At 41.6% G+C, this 26,542-nt stretch overlaps 1 long non-coding RNA gene across 1 annotated transcript; it reads right to left on the reverse strand.

Annotated features, from left to right (window-relative positions):
* Window positions 1-8,666: 8,666 nt before the first annotated feature.
* LOC129480268 (uncharacterized) lies at window positions 8,667-25,242 on the reverse strand. The gene is made up of 4 exons (XR_008656964.2): window positions 24,753-25,242; window positions 17,687-17,865; window positions 16,756-17,001; window positions 8,667-8,939 (listed from the first exon to the last, which is right to left on the reverse strand). It is a non-coding gene; the product is annotated as an uncharacterized lncRNA (long non-coding RNA).
* Between the last annotated feature and the right edge of the window lie 1,300 nt (window positions 25,243-26,542).

Raw genomic sequence — 26,542 nt, forward strand, 5'->3', positions numbered from 1 at the left:
ATTAATGAACCCTATACCTCAATTTCTCATGCCACTGTGAAATTTTCTGCAAGTCCAATTTTATGATCAGAGATATATCCCAGATTTTCGCTTTTGAAGTAAACTTCCTTATGCATTTACAGAGAACACTGCCAAGAAACTGAGTTCTAATGCATTGTCATCCTTAGGGGCCAGGCTTGCTTTGGGAAATGTCCACTAAAGGATGCACTTAGAGGAATTCAGACATCTTTAGATCTCTGGATCCCATCCAAGTTGCACACAGGCCCTTTTGGCACTCGTCTGCTCCGGCTTTCCCACAGGGCTCTGGAAGGGCTCCAGGAGCTCATTTAGGCTCCTACCTCGACACAAGAACCTTTCTGGTTCCTTTCGGCACCAGAAAGGAATCACGAAAGAGACCAGCCTCAGGCACCAGAGTTGCAGAAGAGAGCTAGAGAAGATGGACAGGGATGAGAATGTCTGCCCTGGAGTTTGACCCAGCCACCTGGGAAGCACACTGGGGCAGGGAGCCTCAGTTCTTGATCGCAAGGAGGGAAGGGCCAGGCATTCAGCAGGGGCTCCCGGGTGTGGGTATTTAGGGCCCGCTGAATACCCAGCTTCCAGAGCACTCTGTAAACTGATCAGGATTGCCACAGAAAACAAGAAACATAATGTGTGTTCATCTATGTGCACACAAACAAAAGAAATTCATAGAAAGAGGTGATTTCTCTCAACAGCCAATGAGGGAACAGATAGAAGGAAACCTGAGTTGTAATTCCCTGACACCAATTTAACCCTTTGCAAGTCTCTGATATCCTCAGTGCCTCAGTTTCCTCATCTGTGCAGTGAGGGTACGGATGAGGAAGTACCTTAAGTCTCATCTAGATCTTCCATTTATCTGGACTTAAGAACACTGGGAGGGAGTCACACTTCTGACTGCCATGCCAGTTACAAAGCACTGGTGACTAATAGATCATTGGAAGTAGAAATAAGTGGTAGGGATATGTATCCAAAACATACGTGCACTTTCCTTTTAAGGAAGGTAAATTGTGACTCTCAAGCCTTTTCTGCCCCTAGGCTACAAGCCTTCCTTTACAGAATATTAGCACCTGCAAAATGTAGGTTAAAAATAAGGAACTCAATAAAGTCAATCATTTGAAAACAAAATTACTAGCAAGTCATTAAGAAAAAGTTGAATGTCCAAGACAATGATCAAAAGATCTGAACCAGGAATTTACCAAAGGTGCAAATGGCCAATTGGCATGCAAATATTTACTCCTAACAGCTATTATGTCAATGCTAATTAATAGGATATTATATCCTTAGGTTGTCAGCGAAATGAATAAGCCAAGTACTATAGAAACTAGGCATTATAAAACAAGAGCTTTAAATGTTTTAAAGCCCTTGGACTTGGAAATTCTGTTTTCCAAAATGTATTCTGAAGACACGTTCACACATGTGTATTAAATTTATGTGATAATGTTCATAATAATAAAAACAAAATAATTTAAATAATTACATTTATTTTGACACACCCAAATGATGTCATTAAAAGTTTTGCTTTTGAAAAACATTCAATAATATTGGAAATGCTTCAGTGGAAAATGAGAATAGAAAGATACAGACATATATATATACATAGTATGATCCCAGTTCTGCAATTATAAAGACTAATATGGCATGTGGTTTTATTTTATTTTACTTTACTCTGTTTTCCAAATTCCAAATAATAAATATATATTTCTATCATAACAATAAGTATTATTTTTAAATGGATCAACATTGGAAAACCCTTTGGCTGTATCTCCTCCATCTTAACATCCACCCTATCTATGACTGAGCAATTCTATTCCTAGGCGTATGCTCAACAAAAGTGCATACATATGCTCACCAAATCTCATATTCTAAAACATTCACAGCAGTGTTATTTATAATACCCTAAGGCTGAAAACTACACAAATGCCTATTAGTAATAAATTAATAAATGGTGGTCTATTCCCACAACAGGGGTACATACAGCAATGAGAGTGAGTGACGTGCAACTGTATGGAACGATACAGATCAACTCACCAACAGCATGTAAAGCTCAATGACAGGAGCCAGATAGAAAAGACACAGCTTTATCATTCCATTTATATAAATTACAAAAACTGGCCTAGTTAAGTTGCTAGTTACTCTCAGGAGACAGAGACTGCAAGAAATTGCAGGAGCTTCCAGGGCATCATATACAGTGTCTCTATCTGGGTGTGTGTAGTTTGTAAAAATCCATGCAGATGTGCATCTCTGTGCCTTTTCTGTGTGCTTATCATACCTCCACAAGATGTTTTAAAATGAATTAATGAAATGCTCAGCTTACATGAAGAGGGCAAGGGGGAAAGAAAGGAGGAAGGGGAAAGGACCAGGGATGAGGCCCAGCACGTTACCTGGGACCTGAGAGCACACCTCTTACAGGTGAGGGAGGGAGAGGTTGGGGCAGCTCACTATCTGCCTGGGGTGGAGGCAGAAGAAGAAGGCCCCAGCAGCAGGATCCTGCAGTTGGCACAGAGCCCTGGCTCCTGCCCTGGCCCCACTGCCACACACTTGCCTGAGCTCATTCACCTTGAGAACACTTATCTCTGCGCTTTTACCCCACCATTCCCTGTATCTGGAAGACTTCTTTCTCCCAAATCTGTACATGGCTCACTCCATTCAGGCCTTTGTTCAAGTATCATCTTCTCCAAAGTGCCATTCACTGAGCATTTATTTAAAATAAAGAACCTGCTACACTCATGCACTAATTCCTAAACCTTCTTTATTTTTGTTCATAAGAATTATTGCTATATGTAAAGTGTGGACATACAGATACATATATATATACACATATGTGTATATGTGTAGGTGTATATATGCATATGTATATGCACATATATGTATATGCACTTATACATGGTAGAGCAGATGTATAAAGAGTAGACATATATGTATACATAAATATGTAAACACACATATATACGTAGATGTAGACATAGGTATGAGTGAGGTATTACAGGCAAAGGAGTAGAGAGAGAGATAGATAATAGTTATAGAGATACATATATATATGCCTTCCTAGAATATAAGTTTCACAGGGACATTTTATCTTCTTCCACCATCCTTTACCTAATGCCTTGAATAGTTTCCAAAACATCAAAGTGTTCATTAAATCCTTGCTGAAGGAGTATTGTTACCCTTGTCCCCATTATTCCTAAGCCACACTGGTGAAAATGTTGATGGCATCATAAATGTAAATGCTCTCTCTTGGTGACTCTCTCACGTGCACTTGCTCTTTCTCTCTCTCTCTCTCTCTCTCTGTCTCTCTCTCTCTGTCTCTCCAGGACAGTCCAACAGCCCAACAGCATTCTGAGCAAAGGGTGAGGGCACAGTTGTAGCTTCCCAGGATAATTGGAAGCAGACACCGCCACAGCACACTCTAAAGTTGAGACAGTGGTTGTTTGGAGATGGTTGAGCCCCAAGTGCCTTTGTGTTTTTGTTGAGCAATCTGAGCTGCTGGGCACATTTTTACACAAAGGGTCAGATCCACAGTTTTCAAGAACTCCACTTGAGAAATAGTAGGTGAACAAAGGTCAAGATAATTTGAGTCCATATGGACCTCTTCAGTGTGCAGAACTGGTGTAAAATGTTGTGAAGCATTCTCACGGGCTTATGTGTAGTCAAGATTCAGAAATTCCCAGTGTTTGGTTCACATGTGATTTCCTTACTTATATTGAATTACCAAAGCTCAGAGGCAGCATTCGGAAGACCTGGTTGCAGCTGGCTGAGCTGGTCTGTCCCAGTTCTAGGAGATAATGTTAAAAATTCACCTATATGTCGACTTTGCGGCTCCAATAACTGCCTCATCTGGCTTTACCATAACCCACTGAGTTGGACAGGGAGGGCTCTGTGAGCTTCCCTTCTGTCACTGTGGAGCTGAAGTTCACAAGTGAGGGATGTCATTTGCCCATTTGTGTCCCTGTTAAGACAGTTGCCCCATATGGCCAGATAGATTCTTGGTCCTCACCTGTTGAGGTCAGAGGACTAATGATGGTGCAGTTGGGCCTCAAATCTTTCCATTTTAAGATAACAAGGAAATCTTTAATATTCTGCATGATTTCCTTTTCTCACCCACTCTGTCCTTCCACTTCACAATCTGTTCCTAGACTGCACAACTATGCTTTAAGAGTTCCTACCGTTTCCATGAGTCTGTGTCTCCTTAAACAAGACAAAACCCAGGCTGAGAAGAGCAGAGAATCTCACTTCTTAATAAGATTCCAGCCTTATTCTTAATGGGTATATCTGGGCACCATTTATTTTTGTGGCTCTGCCAAACAGCTCTGTAGTTAATAAATAAATGTAAATGCCCTCTCTTGGTGACTCTCTCGCAGGTGCTTGCACTCTCTCTTTCTCTCTCTCTCTCTCTCTCTCTCCAGGACAGTCCAACAGCCCAACAGCATTCTGAGCAAGGGGTGAGGGCACAGTTGCAGCTTTGGTAGCTGCAGTTTGTGGAGGAGTCGAAGTTTCCCAAAGTCTCTAAAAGCTTCACTAGTTTCCACACATTTGGGGTGTGTTTGACTTGATCATGCACATGGGTTCCTAGACTGTGTCTATAGAGAATTTCAACATTTCAATAATCAATTTCCTTAAAAGGTCTATTCTTTTTTTCTTATTCCGCAGGCAGGCTGGGCTGCTCACCAACCCCACCCACCCCCACCCACCCCACCCAACTCCCGGTTTTATCTGCGTCTCCAGCTCACTGCTCTGCAATCCTGAGGCTGTGTCCCTGTCTGGAGTCTGGCTCCTGGAGATGGCCTGTGCCTCCCACTCAGTCCTACTGCCTACCAGACCAGGCCTAGTTTCTCCACAGCCCATTTGGACTCTATCTTGGCTCAGGGGGCTCCCTGGCTTCTATTCCTCTTTGCCCAGGTTTCTGTTCGTGGCAGCCTCACCTCCCCTTGCAGCATCCCCGAACACAGTTCAGTGAGTCATGCAGGCTGAGCATGCGGCGAAAAGTCACTGCACTGGGTAAAGAACCAGTGTGGACACTTTCACTTACCACCTGCAGTATTTGTTCATTCCTAGTCACGGCACTTTCCTCATTAACATTTTTGTCATCTACTCACATATCCAGCACCTAGCACTTTGTACAAAATATTCTGCTTTTAAGTTTATTCCCAAAGGCCACATCCTGTGCTTGAGAAAGATGATGAATTCAGGATGTTGTTATCTATGGGTTTTGGCCCATTAAAAATGATCTTTTTATTATCCTTAGGAAGGCAGAAATAAATAAACAAATACATGTCTGCTCCTACTTAGAGCTGGATGGCCGGTCTCTATAAAACAGCCCAATGCAATTCTTCTTTTACTACGCAGTACTCAGGAAGCGCTGAGGCATTTCTCTATCAATAAATCCAACTGCCTGGTTCCTCCCACTGGTCTGCAGGGCACAATAGAGGCTCTGAAGGGGAAACTCTCTTCTCAGCCCTAATTCTATGCTCAGCCCCTCTCTACTGCATGCACACAGATAGGCCATCCCTAGGGGACATGGTATCCTGATATGAAGGGTGGGTGAATGGATGCCACTCATTCAAATAAATGCAATAATGGACTGTCACCGTGACTGAGTGCTTCAGCTAGCATGACCCACCCTCGGACGTAGGTCTTTCCATTTCAATCCGGAGTCTACAGATGCCTCCACTTTCTCTACTTTGCTGGCCAGAATAAGCGCCCAGCTCGGGTTGGCAGTACTAGCCTTCTTTAGCCATGCCTTTGTAAGGTAGGGGTTGGCCAGCGGGCCACTTGCCCATATTTCCAGGAGCATCCCATTACTAACGGAAGGTGATTTCACTAATAATGGCTTTTTTGTTGTTATAACGGATTTGATACATCTTTTGAGAAGCTATTTATTGTATTTTGCTTTGTAAACATTCGTTTTCCACTGATACGAGTAGTACGGGAATATACTCAACATGACACATTTCAACACCTTGACACAGTCCTCCATCCATCAGTGACTTAATATGGTGTATGCACATCTTCAGCTGTGCTCTTCATTGTGGGAACCACTAGCCATGTGCAGCTATCTAAATGATTTAAAATTAAATAAAGTTTGAAATTCAACTCCTTACACCTGACACATTTCAAGTGCCCAAAGCCACACATGGCTAGTGGCTCCCATAGTGGACAGCATAGATTATAGGAGGTTTGTATCATCATAGAAGGTTCTGTTGGACATCACTAATCTGTAGAAATACATGGCCCTGTGCTTGTGTGATGTGAAAGACTATTTTTGTTTTGCATAAGTTTACTACATTGCACACATCATATTGTAACTTTTCTGTCTCTGAATTATGTGTCTTGAAGATCTTTTAATGCCACTGCATGTGCATCACCCACATTCTTTTAGCATCTGCCATTTTTACACAAATGGAGTTTAGGTTATTTACTTTTTAATTTTATGTTTACTATTAAAAATAATATTATCATTAACATCCTTGCACATCCCTGTATCAGCCCTTTCATGAAGCTGAGTGGTTATTTTCCTAGTAAAACTAGGAAGAAGTACAATTTCTAAGGCAAAGTGTATGCTAATTTTTAGTTATTACAGTCATTGTAAAGCCCCTATGTACCCTATGTATATCTATGTACCCTCCCACTAAACCACCCTGCTATCACTAATTTAATCAAACTTTGAAAATGTTGCCATTCTTGTGGTTTATAAATCATCTAATTGATCTTTTAAATGGGATTCACCAAATGAAAAATTGTCTTCTGTTTAAACATGTCTTATGTATTGAGAAACAGTCTTATGTTAACCTGCAATTTGTATTATCTGTACTGTACTGTAAACAGCCTTCTCAAATGCTTTGCCCATTTTTCTATTTCTTGTTTGTCTTTGATTGAATAAAGGAGGTCTTCATATACTTAAAATATTGATCTTTTATCTATTATATATGTTATAAATATTTGTTTCTTATATATATTAAACATGTTAAAGTAATAAGTCTATTACTATTTTTAACTTTTTAGAAATGTTTTTGATCTTACAGAGTTTTAAATTTTGATGTCATATTTGTCAATCTTAATGAGTTTAAAATACACTTCTTATTTTTGGCCATTCCTATTTCTGAGTCATAAACATTCTCCCTTCTAGTATTATTTTAGGTTTTTAAAAATTGTAGTTGTTTAACTCTGAAAGCCATCTGTAATTTGTTTTGATGAATGATATTTGAAGTAGAGATTTAATTTATTTCCCAAATATACAGCTAAAAATTCCTACACTATTAGACTTGGTAGTCCATTTTTCCCCATGGATTTTAAACAGTATTGCCATCATTTGCTAACCACACACATATATAAAAATGCTTGCACTTTCTATTTTTTATATATTTATCTATTCTTACCTATTGGTTTAAATTCCTTGGCTTTGTAATAAATGCTGATAGGTAACAAAGACAATGGATGTTTCTTTTCCTTTTTTTAGTTGTCTCAGGAAAATGAATTTCAGAATTAGAATTTCACATTCCATAAAAAGCATTGTAATGAACATTGAATTGCAATTATAGATCCCTCAGGAAGGTATTGATATATTTATAGTATTGAGTTTTCTTACGCATGAAAATGATTTTTCATTTATTTAACTCTATGTTCTTCAGTGCAATTTTTTAATTTAGGAAGTATTTTTTCTTAAATATCTGGCGTTTCCTATTAGGGTTGGCTATTTCTAGATATTGACTTATTTAATAAAGACAATAACAGGTTCAGGGCTATTGTTCACCAATTCAAAGCAAAATGTGGAAGCTAGTATGTGCGCCTTATCAAATTAAGAGGGGCAGACAGAGTAGAGGTTCCTATTTAGGACTTGATTGTAAGAGCAGACTTTGAGAAAAGTTAATCGTCACCCCTGCTGGGCCTCCTGCTCTACAATCTCAGCCCTGACAGGGCAGGATGAGGAAGCTGAGACTTGGAAGCGGGGTGTCTTGGTAAGTGCCGGTGAGAACCTTGACCTGCAGGATTTTCCTGAACTTGTTGGCCCACAGACCATTCTCCCTTGTTAGAACATGGTGATGGCTCCTTGCTTAAGATCGTGCTGGGAATTCCATGTGATAGATGCTTTAACAGACAATAGTTATCCCCTCAGACTGTCTGGACCTCCCCTCTGCACTCCAGTCTAAAGATTAGGATCAAATCTCATCACAGCCCACTGGGGATTGCTGGCCCTGTGAAGGGTAGTAGGTGCCAAAGGAGCTCCAAACCTGGCTCCCAGGCACTGGCAGGAGCCAAAGCGTGGACACAGAGACTGGATCCTGAATGTGCTGGATCAAGAGAACTGGACCTGAAGTTGGATAAGAGAGAGTTTATTGGAACGAAAGCACCATTCTGTGATACATGATTTAACTTCCTTGTGCAGACCCAAGAAGAAATGTTTAGAAGCTGCTAGGATGGAGCTTGGAAACTTGAAAAAAGCAGTGGGCCACACTAAATGAAGTATAAATGCCAGAACTGGCATGGCAAATAGGTGAAAGGGATCAACAGGCTCAGAGAACTGGATGTGCCAGCCTTTATTAAATGAATCAATTGTGCTCAGAAACAGCCGCCCAGCTTCTTAGGATTAACAGTTATCATTTCATCATGTTTCTTAAATGCCAAGGAAGTTGCACTAGCAGTGCACTGCCTTGCACAAGTATCCTGTCCCAGTTCACCACAGGTGAGAGCTTTCGAAATTGCTCTACCACTGTGTGCTCCGCTATCAGCACCACACCTACCACCAGAGATGGGATTCTTGTTGCCAACCAACCAGTGAATGACCCAGCTTCCAAATCCCTTTTTAAGGTCTCATTTCTAGGACCACCCACAGTACCAACAATCTTATGGTGAATCCCCAGGAAACTGATGCTGAGATGAGATCTGCATGCAGAATGTTCGTTGGGGACGGCTTTCAGGAGATACACCTGGAGTGAAGTCAATAAAGGAGAAATAAGGGATGGAGAGGTTGAACTCAATAGAGCTGCAACTGATGTTTCCACTGTTCCTGTGGGCATTTCAGAGCCAAGATGGCCCTTCAGAGTTATCCCAAATGTACTCAAGGCAGCCATGCCTTTGATCCTCCACCATGACCAATCATTGGCCAGGGTTGCCCCCACCGTCCCCAGAGCAGACAAGACCATCCCTGAGATTAGAGGCAATTCCCAGTGATCCTGGACAAGCAAAAAGAGAAGAGTCAAAAAGTGGTAAAATCCAAATAAGCTCTGTACTTTAGTTAATAGTATTGCTCCAGTTAATTTTTTAGTTTCTATAAATGTTCCATGGTTATATAAGATGTTAACATAATAAGAAGATGGGTGAAGAGGATACACCAACATCACATAGTACTATTTTTGCAACTCTTCTGGAAGTCTAAAATTATTTCAAAGTTCTAAAAAACTGTGGTAAAAACACATTGAAAAAAGAATTGAATAAATGAGAGAATGGAGTGATAAATTGTTATGCAGTATTAGGAAAGACTTAAGAGGAATGTTTCCAATGTCAATGTAGTCCTCAAACATACTAATAAAGTAGTTTCAGTGGTTCAATGTTTAGTGGGTTGTGAAGTAAAAGGAGGTTAAAGAGTCCTAGATCTCTCTTTCTGAGAACTACATTTACAAGAGAAGATACGTGATATAGTTAAATGAAACAGTGTGTGTAGGCTGAAAGAGTTCTAGAGCACATGGTAAGAGTGGGAAATGATGTGCAAACCTCCTGACAGAGATAAAGTAGGCAATTGTAGCATTTGTCCTTAAAATTCACTTACAATTCAAGTGTTTCCCAGGAATTTCCTTTTGTTAATGTATCTCTTGTAATGTGGCTGAATGTACAAGGAAATTTGGATTTCCTCTACATAAATTTGATAAGAACATTCTATAGCTAACCTGTGTTTTTGACAAGTTCTATAATTAAGCTAATTATAATAATAGCTTGATGGTAATCATTACAATAATAGCCAACATTTATTGAGTACTTGCTGTGTGTCAGCACTGTGCTAAATTACTTTAATTGCACTCTTTCAGAGGAATTAAGAGACTTGCAGAATGAAAGAGCCACAGCAGGATAAACAATTACCAGTCTCCCTTGTTGGGGACTGGCTGACTTTATAAAGCAAACAAGGCATTCTGTAGTCACTCCAATGAGTGGGAGATTAGAATGAGAACGGCATTAGAAAGCACAGATCACATCTGGTCATGAGAAAGCTTCTCAAGACCCATGTCCTCTGGAAGGCTAATTTATTTCCATTTATTAAATGCAGCTTTTCTTTCTGGAGAGGCTGTGCAAGGAATCGGCATACCTGAAAATTCTGTTTTTCTGTCCACTTATCATAAACAGTGTCTTTGTTTTTCACCTTTCCATGAGTTCTGGCAAACAAGGGTGTGTCTAGAATGGTATGCCTAAATTGCAAGTGAGGTGGTGCATCTGAAATTCAGAGAGGCTCTGGGCATGTTAAAACTGGGTCAGGAGGCCAGGCACAGAGGCTCACGCCTGTGATCTTAGTGCTTTGGGAGGCTGAGGCGGGCGGATCACTTGAGGTCAGGAGTTCGACACCAGCCTGGCCAACATGGTGGAACCCCATTCTCTACTAAAAATACAAAAATTAGCTGGGCATGCTGGATCATGCCTGTAATCCTAGCTATTTGGGAGGCTAAGGCAGGAGAATCACATGAACCTGGGAGGCAGAGGTTGCAGTGAGCCAAGATCACAACACTGGGCGACAGAGCGAGACTCCATCTCAAAAAAAAAAAAGAAAAGAAAACCAGGTCAGGAGAGTCCTAGGTAACTGACAAGCTAGAGAAGGCCAGAGGCAGAGGAAACAGAGCCCAGGGTGAGGAGTAGGCTGAGTTTTTCAGTATTAGTTAATATCTCTCCTGAGCAATGCTGGGTAAACCAGCAGTTTGGGATAGATTATTCCAAAATTGTATTTCCCACCTGGCTCTGTTCTCTCAAAATAAAAGGAGCTTTCAACTCCTGGAGAGAGGAAGATAAGGAAATCTTTTTATAATAATATATCCTCTATACATTGACGCTGCCTAATTGGCTAAGAACAGTGAGAAAGTGAGTACCTCTTCATTGGAGGGAGGGCCTTTCAAAAAGTCACCCACCTGCCCGGGTTAGGGACAAGCTGAAAGACAAATGCATGCCGTGAGTTTGGGAATGCAGAAAGGAAATGAACAGAAGGAGCATGATTCCGCAGTAGAGAGTGGGCTTTTATGTAAAAACTAGCACAAAAGAGACCAGGCTGAGCCTAGAGAATGATACCTGGTTCCATCTCACCTGGATTAGATGGACTGCTGTAAAAAAAAATCACACAATTTTAGTGCAGAACACAGGGTTCTGTAGATGCAAAGCCTGACAAGGGTCTCCGTGGGCTAGAATTAAGGTGTTAGCAGGGCTTTATTCCTTCTGGAGGCTCTAGGGGTGGGTGCATTTCCTTGCTTTTCCAGCATCTAAAGGTGGCCATACCTCCTCCTGGTCCCTTCCTGCACCTTCCAGGGCAATAGGGTTGCACCCCTGACCCTGCTCCTGGCCGCATACCGCTTTCTCTGACCACAGCTGACAAAGATTCTTTGATTTTAAGGACTCACGTGGCTGCATGGGGCCCACCCAGGGAGTCCAGGATAATTTCCTCACCTCAAGAGCTTTAACTTAATCAACTCTGCAAAGTCCCCTCTCCCACTTAAAATGACCTGTTTACATACAGGTTCCAAGGATTAGGGTGTGCAAGTCTTGGTGGGACCATTATTCTGTCTGTCGCCTTGCCCAGTGTGAGTGCCATGAGGAGGTGATGGTGAGAATGAAAGTGAGATAATTACATGTTGAAGACAAATAACTATAGTCTCTTGGTTTCATTACACCTGAGCCGAAGATGTCCTCTGAGTGCTCCAGGTTCATGCAGTGTATCTTACAGGACAACACAGTCCAGATCCACCTGTCTGCGGAAGGGTCCTCTGGGTTGTCCTGCAAACGGCCGCTGCTGGAAGGTGCCGCTGGGACCCAGGTCCGGAGCTGGGGCTTGGGCCGCCAGCCTTGCTGCAGTGGTTCAGCTCGGAGCCTCCCAGCGCGGAGGGTGCAGGGAGGAGGGTGAGAACCTAACAGCCGTGAACGGGAAGCCTAGGGCGCTGCCTCTCCCCTCCTGCCCTGCTGCAGGGCTCTGAGCTTTAGCAACTTCAGCGGTGTACCCATGCCTTCTGAGACTTGCTTCCCTTCTGAGGCGCCTTCCCCAGGCGCTCGTGCAGTCTCCCTCGATATTGAGAGAAATTTGTTACTTCCATTAGTTCTGGGCAAACAAGGGCCCAATAGTAGCTTATGTTTGTTTCTCTCTAGAGACAAAGCAGTCCAGGCCTATTTGCCCCTAAATAGATGTTTCAAACATGATTCGAATATTTTTTTAATTAATTCCTCTGAGTAACTTGATATTTCATACCCTAAAGACTTTAGAGTAAATTTCTACAAACCAAGAACATTTTCCTACAGAACAAAATCTACATTTTCCACCCAATAAAATTAATGATGATTCCTTTGTATGGACTAGTGCTCAAATTCAAATGTCCTCATTGTCCAAAAATACCGTTATTGGTGTGTTCGACTAAACCAGATTTCCCAGTTCAGGACTGCATACTGCATTGGGTCATGATACAGCTTAAGCGAAAGACCCTGGGTTGTGTGGGATAGCAGAAGAGTTGCTGGCCTGGTTTGCACAGCACAGGGCTTCACAGAAGTGCTCTTCAGGGTTTCCCAGAAGCTGTGCTTTAATCCCTTATGACAGTGGGAGGGGCTTATATGTAGGACCTGAGTCTGTTTTAAAAAACAATGAAGAAATGACACAACCCTGGTGGGTTGATCACCAACGGACAATGAATTCTGAACGTTTTTGTTAACTCTTAAAACCCTCCTGCAGCGAGTGTACTTCCAGAAAGCCACCCCATCTCAGGGTGGCAGGTGTTCTGTCTGGAGAAAAACTCTAAGATGTCCATGTTTGTGAGGGAAGCGTGGGTGTCCTGAGGTGGCTCCTGGGGGTGCTCTGGGTAACTTTAGAAGAAACCAGCTGGTCTAAAGTCCTGGAGCAGCCCCTGGTGTGCACTGAGAGGTCAGGCCAGGCAGCATGGTGTTTGAGCAGAACTCCTGAGCACCTGGCAGGAGTTTGAGGGTGGGATCAAATCGAGCAGTGGATGGTGCTAGAGGGCAAGTTCATTCCAGGGTCAGAGGTGCTAAGAGATCTGCATTAAAAACCTTCTCTGAAGCAGTCTGAGAGGTACTTTGCCATGCCCGTTGCAAACAAATAGGTGTTCCTGCATCGTTTTCTGGTCAGCTCTTTCCCACAATGCTATTTCCAACCATAGAATTTGGAACTGATCTGAGAATTTTTTTTGCCAGAGATAAGGTTTCTGGGTGGAAGTTCAAGGCCCACTGAAAACATGCCAACCTTCACTTCTTGGTCAGTGGTTTCTTGTTTATGGTGCCCAGCTGGCTGCTGAGACGAAAGCCAGGAACCAATTTGCTCACAGGCAAGGCTGGAATGGACCTGAACGGATACTACTTAACCAAGCTGTTCCACAGAAAGGGTTATTCTGTGGTTGAATCTTCCCCCAGAACCATCCCTACAGAGCCAGTTACAGCGGGACCTACAAGGCTGTCTGAGGCTCATGTCTCTGGGCCTTTGGGTAATTCCTTCCACACTCAGATCTCATTAGTCAGCCACAGCTGTGAACGTGGTGGGAGAGTTGCTGCAGGGACACAAAGAAGATCACGTCCTGAGCGAGGAGCTCCGCCCCGGGGAGGACAGCCTATCTGCCAGAGCACCCTGTGAGAGGATGGCCCATAAGCTCCTTGTGGACCAGAGGCACAGGGGAAGAGTGACCAGGAGGCTGAGCTCCAAACATGGTGACACAGACCCAAGGGCACCAATCACAGAGCGGCAGGTCGGATGCAGGGAGTGTGTCCAAATGAAGCAGTGGCTGGGAAGGGAGGGGCCACACCCTCCTGTCCTGGCCCATACCTGCAGGATTCAGTTACTGCCTTGGGAGAAAGAGGAGTGGGGACCACCAGAGGCCAAGGCAGCAGCTTGGAAAGGAAAGAACATGGTCTAGGAATCAAAGATGAGACCATCTGCATCTCTCCCATCTCCAGCTGAGGGCCTTGGGTGCAGACCCCTGACTCCCCCAACCTCCAGCTTTAGAAGAATACCCCTTGTCAGCCTATCCCACAATGATGCTTTAGAGCATCAGTCAGAGGAAGGGCAGGCCAGCTCCCAGGCACTGTGATGGCCACATTGCAAATCTAAGCCTTACTATGGGATGCAGTACCAGAGGGATCAGATGAACACCCCAGATATCTTTATCAGCCGTAACCTTCCTTGTCCTTCACCCCAAGAATAAACATAGGCACACACGCAACACATGCACACACACATGCATACCATTTGCACAGATATATGCACAACTTACATGTGTATCCCTTTAGCATGCACTAAGATTGACTATCTCAATGTGCTTTTGTATGCGTGAAAGACACAGCACTAGGTTTAGCTGTGATTATAACATCAACATGTGTGTGTATGAACCTAAAGATAAGAGAAAGGTTTTACAAAGTAAGGATGTAGTCAAAAGTAAATACTTAAGGCATGCATTCTACTGTGAATAATGAAAGGAAAAATAGTGCCAAAAATAATTCTAAGTGCAGCTCATTTTCAACGGACAGAAGAAGCCAGGAATAAAGAGATTACAGATAAAGTGATACTCTCCACTGGAACTGGATGGTGTCCATAAAATCTCTTTCTTATACACTCTCAAGCTATGATACCTAGAATCTTTACTTTCTGTTTTTGACATTTGTAAATGAGTTGTTTACAGCTATGAAGGCTTCAAATGCTTATCATTTGAATTAATAAGGTTTTTACTTTTCAATAGAATCTCTACTGCTCTTTCATGGGCTTTGGACCAAAATTTCCTTCTGAGTGCCAACTAAGACTGAAGAGACAACAGTTTCAAAGTTAAATTAAAAATGAATGTACATTTAGATAGTCCTTGAATCCTGCTAGCAGGAGTATGGATAAGTATTATCTTTCTGGAAAATAATGAAATAGCCATCCAGAGACTTAAAATCTCTATTTTTTTTTTTTTTTTTTTTCAAGACGGAGTTTCGCTCTGAAGCCCAGGCTAGAGTAAAGTGGTGGGATCTCGGCTCACTGCAACCTCCCCACCGCCACCAGGTTCAAGCGATTCTCCTGCCTCAGTTGGGATTACAGGGATGCGCCACCATGCCCAGCTAATTTTTGTATTTTTAGTAGAGACGAGGTTTCACTATGTTGGCCAGGCTGGTCTGGAACTGGTCCAGGCTGGTCCTGACCTAAGGCAATCCACCCACCTTGGCCTCCCAAAGTGCTAGGATTACAGGTGTGAGCCACTGCGCCCGGCCTTAAATTTCTATTTCTTTTAACACATTAATTCTACTTCTAGTAGCCCAGAAGCTTGAACCAATATGTATGAATAATGCATTACATTTCCATAAAATCCAGACTAACCAGTTCATTAAAATAAGTTACATCTATCTTTATTCAAAGGCAATGATGTCTGTGATATTTTGACCGGTGAAAAACAGGACAATAGAAAAACTGCAAATCCTGCAGCCCTAACTTACACTATGGGTATATGTGTGGTTTATAAGAATATCTTCTTTCATAGAATTTGTAAGAATCTTCATTTCTTAGACATCTTCATTTATAAGAATGTCTCCTTCATATGTGTAAGTACAATGAAAGCAAACTGGAAAAATGAAATCCCACCGATGTGTCTACTGAAATTGTGGCTGATTCCACTTATCTTGAGTATTTTGATTTTTTGAGATTTCAGAATATTTATTGCAATTAGAAAAAATAAAGCTATTGTCATTTGGAATAAATGCATTGTTGAAAATTCATCTAATAAATGAGAAATATAAAAATTAAAACACCATTGTAGTACCAAAGTAGAAATTAACATTTGTGTTGCATTTTCAGAGTTTAATTCCAGAATCAGATGGATTGGAAATAAATGTAAATGTGCATGTGGGTAGAGCTACAGACACAGATATGGATGCACATTTGAGCATAAATCATTCTTTTTTCTACTTTTTTATTCTTTATTTCATCTTATTTTAGATGCAGGGGACTCATGTTCAGGTTTGTTACATGGGTATATTGTGTGATGCTGAGGTTTGGGTCTCTAATAATCCTGCAGCCCAAATAGGGAACGTAGTACCTAGAAGCTAGTTTTTCAACCCTTGCTCCCATCCCTCCCACCTTTTGGAGTCCCCAGGTTTTGTTGTTCCCTTCTTTGTGTCTATGTGTACTTGATGTTTGGCTCCCACTTATAAGTGGGAACAGGTGGTATTTGGTTTTCTGTTTCTGTGTTAATTCGCTTAGGTATATCATTCTTTTTAGTTTTAATTGATGCATAATAGTTCATCATACTGACATTACATGACATTCATGCAAAGAAGCTCTTAATGTTAAAATTTCAACTTGCCTGCCAATGTTTTGCTACTGTGAAAACACAGTGATAAATATCTTTGCGCACAATTCCTCATGTACTCTCTGGTGAACACTTTTGGATAAAATAATAGAAAAAATCAATAAGCTGAAGTGCATGCATATTTTATACATATAGCCAGATTTTTTTAAGTTTATGTTCCCATAGGTAACATGTTGAGAATAACAACAGTAATAATTATAATAAGATGAGTTAGTGCTTGTGTAGCACTTACCACATGCCAGGCACTATTCTAAGCACTTTGCATGTTGACACTTTTAATCTTCCCAGCAACCTTTTGAGGCATTATTAGCTGATGATGCTAAGGCACAGAGAAGGCAAGTGGCAGCCAGCAAGTAACGGAGCTGAATTTCAACCCAGCTGGAAGGGCGTGTGTCCGTGCCCTGACTCCTCTGCTCTGATGCTGGCATTTCCCCTCCTCCTGCCACTGGTGCTGCCAGTCTCCGTCATCTTTACTGACCTGACAAGTAGGAGAAAATACTCATGATTTTTGTTTATATTTATGATATTTTATTATAAAATTGGCTAAATATATTTTATATCTCCATTGTCCATTTATACATATCCTTTGCCCATTTTTTTTCTACTATCATTAAGCAGATTCTGTTTTTTTAACTGGCTTTCAAGTAAGAGCTCTGTAGATCAAAAGTGATAACTCCTCCTTTCTTGTCTGCTGTATTATCTTTCTCTTGGTTGATTCTTTGTCTCTAAACTTCATGGATACTGTATTCTATGTACTCTGCAGACATTTTACTTTTTTGTTTGCAGTCTTGTTTATCAATCTTTTCATTTGCAATTTCTGCTCAGATAATAGTCTACATTTTACCCTATACATATTTTATTGTAATACAGATTTTTTTTTTTAGAAACAGTCATTTTAATCCATCTGGAATTTAAAAGTAAGGTGTGAGTTATACCTGCTTTTTCCCCAAATGTCAAAGTCATGATGCCAACTATCATTTTATAAATAGAAAAAAAAAATTTCATGTAAATTGAAAGACAAAAAGCAGCCAGAGGAGTGTGAGAAGCAAAAACAGAAGAGAAATTGTAAGGAAACAGCCCTTCTATAAAACCCGAAACCTATGCTTCTAGTGGTGCTAGGAGTGCCCATTCTAGAACATGGAGTCAGCTTGCTGGGGACTTACCAGGAGTTGCCTCTCTGCTCCCTGAATCTTTCTTCTCCTGCATCTTCATCTGTCTCCTGACACAGCTCCGGCCGCTCACCCTCCACTGCACAGTGATGTCCCTTTAGCTTTACACGGCGGACTCTTATCTTTGTTTGGCTTGTGTCATAGATTTGACCAGCACTTTTCACTGAGAACTTCTTGAAAACCAGAAAAGAAAATGTGGACAGAATAAAATAGCATGCTTCCAAACAGGTGTTCCTGCTCGCAAGAGGCCTCGCTCATGCCCTCAAGGAGGCCTGGCATCCTGGCAGTGGCTCCTGACCTGGAAACATCGCTCACATCTGCCGTCTTAGCCTGGCTTAGCTCTTGGCCACATGGCTGCCAGCCCTCTTCTTCTTGTCCCTGGGTTACTTTCCTGTCCTCCTTGCTCTGTCCCTCAACCTGGACATTCAAAGGACCGGGAGGAGGTTCCTCTGTCTGTGTGGCTCATCATCTTAGCTGAGCATGGAGACCAGTAGGGTTCTGCATAGCACAGAGGCTGCACCTCCCATAGGTGGAGGTCAACAATCAGGGCCCATTGTGACTGCCCGGCTCTCTCTTTGGTAGTGTTACACCTCATGATGATTTCTAAGTTTACTTTTTCTGTGTTCCCCACATTCTTTGTGCATTTGTCTCATATCATTTTCCCCTTGCTGACCTGTTTCAACTTACGACAACAAAAGCAACAGCCCACCTGCTTTTGTCTTATACTGGTATGTCCAGCATGTCCCGACCCTTTATTGTAGTTTGCGAGGGCCCAGGAATATGCTACCAGGTGATGTATCATCTGTAAGCATTTTAGACCAAAGCCCCAGTGACCTAGGAAAACACTGTCTCTTGAAAAATGAATGAAACAACCCAGAACTTTTTCTTAGTCAAAGGCTGTCTATATTCCATGTGTTTAACATATTACATTTAATTTAACATACTATTTCATTTAATTTAACATGCTATTTCTCCAAGGTGGCTATTGTTTCCATTTTACAGATGATGAACACTGAGTTCAGAGAGGCTAGTTAACTTATCCAAGGTCATTCACCTTGTAACTGGTGGAGCAGAGATGTAAACCAGGCAAACTCCTTTCCCAAGTGAATGGAATATAATTCTCTCCATTCATTAGGCAATTTATGGTTGTTTCATGTCTTCAGAGCTGAGTGAGAGGTTTTAATCACTCCAATTAGAATTTTAAACAAAGAACTTGTGTTAAAGACACTTAAGAGGGGATCCACAGGGAAGGAAGACTGATTCTTGCCAGAAGTTGTTCAATGGAATGCAGAGTGAATTAAATTGGACATTAGGAGACCAGGCTCCAGTCCAGGCTTTGCTACAAGAAGTCTTTGTAAATTCCACCTCCCCAGACCTCAATAGCCCTCTGTAAAGTGGAGAGGGACTGACCATCAAGAGCATGACAAGTAGGTTGTGATCCCCACACCAATTCTAGGGATACTGTGTTGAAATTAGCCTCGTTCACAGACAATGTGATCTTATATTCAGAAAAAACTAAAGACTGCACCAAAAAACACTTACAGCTGACAAATAAATTTAGTAAAGTTGCAGGATACAAGATCAATATACAAAAATCAGTAGCATTTCTATATGCCAATAGCAATTGATCTGAAAAAACAAAGAAAGCAATCTCATTTACAATAGCTACAAAAAATGCCTAGAAATCAATTTAATCAAAGAAGTGAAATATCTCTATGAGGAAAACTATAAAACACAGATAAAAGAAATTAAAGAGGACACAGACAAATGAAACGATATCCCATACTCATGGATTGGAAGAATAAACATTGTTAGAATGACCAGACTACCCAAAGCAATTTACAGATTCAATGCAATCTTTATCAAAATGCCAATGACATTCTTCACAGAAATAGAAAAAAAATCTGAAAATGTGTACATAACCACAAAAGATTTAGAATAGCTTAAGCAATCCTGAGCAAAAGAACAAAGCTGACAGCATCACACAACCTGATTTCAATTACACTGCAAAGCTGTAGAAACCAAAACACCATGATACTGGCATAAAAACATATGCATAGACCAACGGAATGGGATAGAGAACCCAGAAATAAATCTATGATTTTACAGCCAACTCATTTTTGACAAAGTCATCAAGGACATACATTGGGGTAAGGACAGCCTCTTCAATAAATAGTGATGGGAAAACTGGATATTTATATGCCAAAAAAAATGAAACCAGATCCCCATCTCTCACCATATACAAAAATTAACTCAAATTGGATTAAAGACTTAAATGTAAGACCTGAGACTATGAAACTAATAGAAGAAAACATTAAAGAAATGCTACAGGACATCGATCTGGGCAAAGATTTTGGGGATTAGACCTAAAAACCATAGGCAACAAAAGCAAAAATAGACAAGTGGGATTACTTTAGCTAAAAAGCTTCTGCACAACAAAGAAAACCATTAACAAAGTAAAGAGACAACCTATGGAATGAGAGAAAATATTGGCAAATTAGCCATCCAACAAGAGATCAATAACCAGAATATATAAGGAACTCAAACAACTCAATAGCAATATAATAATAATAATCAATAATAATCTTACTTTAAAAATGGGCAAAAACCTGAACAGATACTTCTCAAAAGAAGATATACAAATAAGCAACAGGCATATGAGAAATGCTCAGTATCACTAAGCACCGTGGAAATGCAAATCAAAACCAAAATGAGATCTCATAATAGCGATTTAGAATGGCTAGTATCAAAAAGACAAAAAATAACAAATGCTGGTGGGCATGCAGAGAAAGGGATATGTTTATAAACTTTTGGCAGGAGTGTAAATTAGTATAGTTGCTATGGAAAACCATATGGAGGTTCCTCAAAAAGCTAAAAATATAACTACCATATAAGGTAGCAATCCCACTGCCAGATATATATCCAAAAGAAAGAAAAACAATACATCAAAGAGATGTCTGTACTTCCATGTTTATTGCAACACTATTCACAATAGCCAAGATATGGAATCAACCTGAGTGTCCATCAATAGATGAATGGACCAAGAAAACATAGCATATATACACAGCGGAATATTATTCAGCCATAAAAAAAAGAGTGAAATTCTGAAATTTGCAACATTCTGGATAAAACTGGAGGTCACTATGTTGAGTGAAATAAGCCAGACATGGAAAGACAAATATTGCATATTCTTACTCCTATGTGGGAACTAAAAAAGTGGATCTAGTAGAGATAGAGAGTAGATTGCTGGTTACCAGAAGCTGGAAAGGAAAGCAGGGGGTGGGGGGCAGTTAATAAAGAAAACTTGGTTAATAGGTGCCAAAAACAGTAGAAAGAAGAAATAAGTTCTAGTATTTGATAGCACAGTAGGGAAATTATAATTAACAATATTTTATTGTATATTTCAAAGTATCTAGAAGAATTGTAATGTTTTCAACACAAAGAAAATATAAATTTTTGAGGTGGTGAATTACTCTGATTTGATCATTACGCATTGTATGCTTGTATCAAAATATCACATGCACTTCCAAAATATGTATAATTATATCAGTTATATATCAATTTAAAAAGAACTCCTGGGCTCTAAGTCCCAAAGGGAAGGGCTCCATGATAACGACAGCAATCTGCTTTGCACACGGAGGATCAGAGTAGTAGTACATGTGGCATGCTTCTTCTAGTCCTCAAATCAGGAAACCACTGAGATCCCTCTAAGAAATGATATTTGTGGCCACACAGATCTTTCCTTTTGGCCTTGTCTAAATTGCACAGCCTCATAAATGTAAGTCTACCTGGACTCTTCTTGATCTGAAATGTTGTAGAACATGAAAACAGTGAGATGGTTGAGCTGTTCTGCAGTGGGAGTGCAGGAGATTTCACAGGATAAATGCTTTCGGACTTTCTTCTCAAACTGCAGGCTGGGCTGGAGGAATGGTGCTGTGTTTGAGGCTGTAGAATATACATGTGTCAGGAATGTTCATCTCCTTCAGCAGTCAAAAAATTCAAAGTAAAACATACTCACATGATTTATAAGATGGAGCTTCAAAGAAATTTAGTGTTTTCCCAACCTGCTCTGCTCCTGAAACCCTACATGAGCTTCCTCTTTTTGCCATTAGTGTAATTCCATGGAAAACTTGGAAAGCACCAGGAAGACAGCACCAAGAATGTGATGACCAAATAGAAGTTCAACAGGGAAAAGAGATATCGGTGGAGGCCTCAGGAGCTTGTGTCTACAGAGGAACAGCAACACTTAGCACTAAGAGCCATGCTGTGACCCCAGAGGAGCTCTAGAAAAGAGTAAGGGACCCCAGATGGACCTGTGGGGCATGTTAGCATGAACTCTGTTGAGTCATCTGCCTGAAAGGGCACCATTAGTGCTGGTGGGGATGGCATGGAGGGAAACCTCTTTTGTTTCTCTCCTGTATTCTCTCCTTGATCCAACCATAGCTATTCACCTGCTACCGTATCTGTCTTCCAAATGGCTCATGGGCCAATTTATTCATTTGACAAGTATTTATTGAACATCTGCTATGTGACAAGTATGGTCTAAATTCAACAATATATTTAATATCCCACGAGCATCTCAAACCCACTTTTCCCATGGATCCCTCAAGCCTGGTCCTCCTCTTGTATGTCCCATCTTAGTAAATGCACCATCATCACCCAGTGATCCACGCCATAAGCTGGGCATCATTCTCTTCCCCTCTCTGGATCACTCTTGAGCACCTAATTCATCTCTAAGTCCTGTTCAACCCAGGGATCCAATATGGGACCAACCCACATCCTGGTCAGAAGAGGTGCCTGAGCTGTCTCCTCCTGTAGCTTCCTTTGTTCCCAGTGACTCTACTGGGATCACCCCAACCCTCTTGCTCCTCAATTCTCAGTGAGTCCCAAGCCTCTAAATCTTCTGTGCACTCTCTCTTTCTGTCCCGGTCACCTGGACCGCCTAGGCTTCATCTCCTTCTAGACCTGGAATACAGCAACTTTTTGCTAAATAATATTCATTTCTCGCCTGGACCTTCCCTCCTGTCCTGGAGGAGCTGAGCTGTAGCCACCTTCCAATTCTCATTCTTGGCCGGTCCCCACCAGCCTATATTCATGCTCCCAACCTACCCATCCCTCTCTTTGCCTAGCTCCTGTCCACCTATTCCCACCTCCCTAGATCATTTTTTCTGAACAAGTATATGACCTCCCTTCTTTCACCAACATTTTAGACAAAATAGTAGAGGGAATGTGGAAAGTTGGTTTTGTTTTCTTTTTTGTTTTTGTTTTGTTAAGAATTCTAGTGATGCTATTCAAAGAGGTGACAGCAATGTCCAGCCTGCTCCCGGAATTCCAAGCTGTATGGCCACGGATAACTGATTATCCTGACCAATTCCATTAGCACAGAGTGCAGGCTGCAAATGCATATTAGGAGAAAGCAGGAGGGAAATTCCTAAGTCACTGTGCTGACAGCCTCAGCTACAGCTACTCTGGCCCTCAGACACAGGGAAGCTTTTTGCACACCATTCCCTCTGCATGGGAAGCTTTTTCTAGTTAAACCCCACTCATCATTTACTTTCTCAGGGAGGATCCTCTTGACCCAAACTGGGGTCCTGATCATAGCTGCTGTCTTATATCTGCTTGTGTGGTGACTTCAGTTGTGGTGGTCTCTCCCATTGGACAGAGTTGACAGGGAAGCCATGTCCATGTTGACTCCCCACTGCATCTTCAGTGAAGGCCACAAAGCAAGCACCCAATCATATTTGCTGAGCTAATGTCTAAGACTGGAAAAATCAACTGTTACAATAACAGCTATGGGCATGGCTTAACAACAAACATACATTATGAGAAATGCATCTTTAGGTGGTTTTGTCATTGCGTGATCATAGAGTGTACTCACACAAACCTACATGGTGTAGCCTGCTACACACCTAGGCTACATGGGACCACCTATTGCTCCTAGGCTACAACCTATACAGCCTGTGACTGTACTGAATGATGTGGGCAACTGTAACACAAGGGTCAGAATTTGTGTATTAGCACATCTAAACATAGATAAGGCACAGCAAAAATACCATACACTGTCGTACCTACTCTGTCGTTAACAGAAACATCATCGTGCAGCACATAACTGTAGAACAGTCTGAATATGCCATCCTCACAACTCAGTGATGCGATCATTCTTGCCCCTGCCTCGCAGTTGAGAAATCTAACAATGTTGAGACAGTATCCTTAGCCCAAGGTCACGTGCCCTTGACCCGAGTCTATCATCACCCTCGATCCACAGCCTCCTGCCTGCATGTGCACTGGGATGTAATATAATGCAGGGGGGCCCAGGACTTGTATTCAGTACCCATCTTTCTACTCATTTGCCTTTAGGGAAGTCTCTCCCCAGCTCATGTGCTAATCCACAGCCTAAGAAGCTACACCGGAGTGGGGAGGGGTAGGGGTGAGGCTGGTGGCAGAGGCTGTCCACAGTCCTGTTTTGTTTGGTTAGGGTGTCATTTTAGTTGAATTTGAATGCCCCAGAGTTAACAAGTGTGCTACAATTTTCAAGCTGCTTGTACCACCCAATCTCCATTTTCAATTCTCAGCATCCAATTAAGCTTTAAAGCTACCTGCTTGGAGTTTGTAAGCTGTTGAGCCTTGAAGCCCTGGACGAGCTGCCTCTGCACCCTAATTACTCAGGATTCCCAAACATTCTTGTTTCTTTCCTTCTCCCCACACTTCTCAATGAACCCAGTGTCTGCTAGGACCCAGGTCTGCAACCTCAGCAAGACCCATGTTACCATGTGATGTCTCACTTGCTGTGCCAGTACATGTAATGGTTATTTGGAGTATTTTTAGGATAAGCACTCAAAGAAGTGTGGAGACCCTCAGGAAAAAAGAAAAAAAAAGACATCTACAACAATACCTTGCAGAATTCAGAGGAATTTGAACCATATGTTTCTACTTCTTTTACTGATTCCTTTACAAGTAAACCATTAAAATGCACTCCTCTAAGAGCTGTTTGATGTCCCAAGAGCTCCCAAATATTTTAAAAGCAGTTTTCCTTAGAATCAAAAGGATGTGTTTAACTTACCTAAGAGGTGTGGAAGGCCCCCAAATCCGAAGGATTTTTTGGTAACTCTTGAATTGTATATAACAAATTGCCTGCCTCTAACTTTTCATGTTGGATTAGATTTGTAGTTGTCATGGTGAAACCAGCCCAATTTGTTTTCTGGGCGCATTAGAAGGAATGTTCCTGGAAGGAGCCAGGACTGCGGGAAAATTGCGAAGTCTGTAAACGTAGTTCTTCTGCTGCTGGGCCCCATTCTCTCGGCTGAAAGTTGCTATGGAGCAGGCAAAACACAATTCAAGGCCAGCATGAATCATTTGCTTATCTCAAGGACCCCCTCTCATGTTTTCTCTTACAATTGTGGTTTTTTACAAATAAATGGCATTTCTTTTTCCATTCTAATCAACAGAGAATAATTATCTCACTTCTTCAAGCAGACGTGAGTCCAGCAGAAAGCCAAGACATTCTACATCTTCACAAGCTTGCTCTATCTGGTTGAGAGTCCATTTATGATTTCAACTTTGCCCATTCAAAACAGCTGTGATTCTCCCATCTCCAATTTATGGGACTCTTAACGGACATGTTTTCCCTCCATGGTATTATTTTTTATTATGAAAAATAAATAAATAGTAGGTAGGAAATCTCAATTTGTACAGTGGTTTACTCTTTACAAATTCCCCACAAATTATCTTACTTAATTCTTGCTTATTATTCTTACAAAATCCCTGGGACAACTTTCTCACCATCCCCATCCTCCAGAGGTTAGTGATGCCCCAGGTGAGAAGTTTCATAATGGCAAAGCTGACAGTCAATTTTCTTCATCAAAAAATTAATGCACTTTCTATTTTGGGGTTTTCAGGTGCAAAATACTTAACTGATCATTGTAGCACAGTGAATCCACCCCAAGAATATTTGTGATTGAATTAGTGAGTGAGCAAATGACCCTTGGGCACTCAGGAAGCCAGGGAAGGGTGGGGAGCTACCTGAGACGTAGGCATCCAGCCAGCCTATTGTGAGGTCAGCCCAATGGCAGAACCAGCCTTTGGGCCAGTGGATGAGAACCTGTAGAGGCTAGAGAGACATTACAAGTAGGGCTGACCAGGTTCATCGTACTTCAAGAATAATAAACTAGTTACATTAGGAGCTTTCTAGAGCTGTTAAATTATCCAGGGTAAAAAATATCCTTGGGTACCTGGTTCTTTTCATGGTGAAAGAGCTGTTGAGACAAAAGCCAGTGCTTTGCTGTAATTACTGGTTATCCAATACTTTGCAAAAGGCCTCAAAGTGTGCAGTGTCAGGGTGATTCGACACAGACTGTAACTTAGGTCCTCTGCACAGTGTGATAATGAACATGGGTACTGTCTCTGGCACCAGCCACAGTCCCACCTTCCTCCATGCCCAGAGCACAGGAAGAGGGTGACTCAGTGGACTCAGACATTCCCCAGGTCCTTGAAGGGTGTGTCCTTCCAGGCCCAGGGGCAAGTATTCTTATAGGGCAGTACTGAGCCCCTGACAGAAGTTCCACCCGGCCTAGCTGCAGCTGAATTGTCACCCAGCCTTTCCAGCCTAACCTCTCTCCACAAAGAAGGAGACACATTCCAGGAGGTGAGGAGTTCTGCTTTCTGTCTGTCATTCATCAAAATTGCCCTGGTAACCTCCAGACACAGCCTGCTGAAATAGCTTCCTTGAAATTATTGTGCAGAATGATGCTTTAGAAAAAATAGGAAGGACTTTTTGATATCCTTAACATGGTCACAGTCTCAGATTATCAGGTGCCCAATATTATCGACACTGTTTTGTCTGGTCATGGTTCA

This window comes from Symphalangus syndactylus, chromosome 4 (genome assembly GCF_028878055.3).
Source record: "Symphalangus syndactylus isolate Jambi chromosome 4, NHGRI_mSymSyn1-v2.1_pri, whole genome shotgun sequence".
In the NCBI taxonomy this organism is placed as follows: domain Eukaryota; kingdom Metazoa; phylum Chordata; class Mammalia; order Primates; family Hylobatidae; genus Symphalangus; species Symphalangus syndactylus.